The following is a 1,752-nucleotide window of genomic DNA, read 5'->3' on the forward strand; positions in this document are numbered from 1 at the left end:
CAAGGTTCTGGGTTCAGTCCCACTGCGTGGCACCTTGGGCAAGTGTCTTCTACTATAGCCTCGGGCCGACCAAAGCCTTGTCAGTGGATTTGGTAGACGGAAACTGAAAGAAGCCCGTCGTATATATGTATATATATTTATATGTGTGTGTGTGTCTCGTGTTTGTCCCCCCACCATCGCTTGATAACCGATGCTGGTGTGTTTACGTCCCCGTAACTTAGCGGTTCGGCAAAACGAGACCGATAGAATAAGTACAAGGCTTACAAAGAATAAGTCCTGGGGTCGATTTGCTCGACTAAAGGCAGTGTTCCAGCATGGCCGCAGTCAAATGACTGGAACAAGTAAAAGAGTAAAAGAGAGTAATACATTTTGTAGTTTTAACAGTGGAAAAAAAATGGGTACAAGCAGGAAAACAGCCTGAAATATCAGTTTGTAAACGCATGGTTCTACATAAATGTTTTTTCCAACGCTTGACTTGTTACTATGGAAACAGGCGCCTTGATGTGAGCGTGGCTTTTGATTGGCTAAAATTACTCAAAAGTTGCAAACTATTAACTATTTATTGATTGATGGCAAAAATGAATTTCATGTCAATAATGAACATACTACATCAAGGTAATCTTCAAGTTTAGGGGGATAAAAAAATAAATGAAAATATTCAAGGGAAGTAACTGAACGTTTTACCAGTATTCTCCGTACATCTCTGTTTATGAATAAATCACACACGTGATTTGATTGACGTTAGGGTTAGGGTGTGATTTATTTATAAACAGCTAGAAGAAAACGGATAATACTGGTAAGTCGTTCAGTTATTTCCCTTGAATATTTTTATTTATTTTTTTTTAGCCCCCTAAACTTGAAGATTACCCTACATCAATACACCAAATCTGAAGTCGATTGGGTCTTCACCATCATCACTTTAGTGTCTGCTTTCCATGCTGGCATGGGTTAGATGGTTTGATTGAAACAGGTAAGCTGTGGGGCTGCACCACTTTCCAGTCTGATTCAGCTTAGTTTCTACGGTTGGATGACCTTTCTAACATCGGCCACTCCAAGAGTGTAACGGGTGCTTTTTGGTAATAACCACAATTTCACTTGGCCTGGTGGGTTTTCTCACACGCAGCATATCGCCAAAGGTCTCAGTCACTTCTCATTGTTTCCGTGAGGCCCAATATTCAAAGGGCACTGTTTACGTGCCACTGGCACGGGTGCCAATTATGTGACACTGACATTGGCCATGACTATAGTATCACTTGGCTTGACGGGTCCTCTTCTCACACACAGCATATCGCCAAAGGTCTTGGTCATTTATCATTGCCTCTGTGAGGCCCAGCATTCGAAGTATGCTTTTTAACGTGCCACTGGCACGGGTGCCAGTTACGTGACACCGGCATCAGCCACAACTTGTTGGGGTTCTGAGTTCAGGGCAGTTTGGCTGCTCTTTCTAGCAGGTCGTTAGGCCATATTCTGCCTCCCTCAGTGATACTGTGGTGGTGCTGATGATGGTTTTAGTGGTAGTGGTTTTTCATGACAATGGTGGTGGTGGTTGTGATGGAGTTTGTGATGGTGGTGGTGGTAGTTGTGATGGTGGTGGTGGTGGTGGTAATGGTAATGATTGTGGTGGTGGTGGTGGTGGTTGTGATGGAGGTTGTGATGGTGGTGGTGGTAATGATTGTGGTGGTGGTGATGGTGGCGGTGGTGGTGGTGGTTTTTCACTGGGATGGTACTGACTGATTGTTGTAGTGGTTGTAG

At 43.8% G+C, this 1,752-nt stretch overlaps 1 protein-coding gene across 1 annotated transcript in view; it reads left to right on the top strand.

Annotated features, from left to right (window-relative positions):
* The first annotated feature begins 737 nt into the window (after window positions 1–737).
* The window catches only part of LOC106876535 (zinc finger protein 271), a 172,309-nt gene continuing 171,294 nt past the window's right edge, over window positions 738–1,752 (top strand). The window contains exon 1 of the mRNA XM_052978012.1: window positions 738–796. The gene's annotated coding sequence lies outside the window, so the exon portion shown is untranslated. The remainder of the gene's footprint in view (window positions 797–1,752) is intronic.

This window comes from Octopus bimaculoides, chromosome 29, assembly GCF_001194135.2.
Source record: "Octopus bimaculoides isolate UCB-OBI-ISO-001 chromosome 29, ASM119413v2, whole genome shotgun sequence".
Taxonomy (NCBI): Eukaryota; Metazoa; Mollusca; class Cephalopoda; order Octopoda; family Octopodidae; genus Octopus; species Octopus bimaculoides.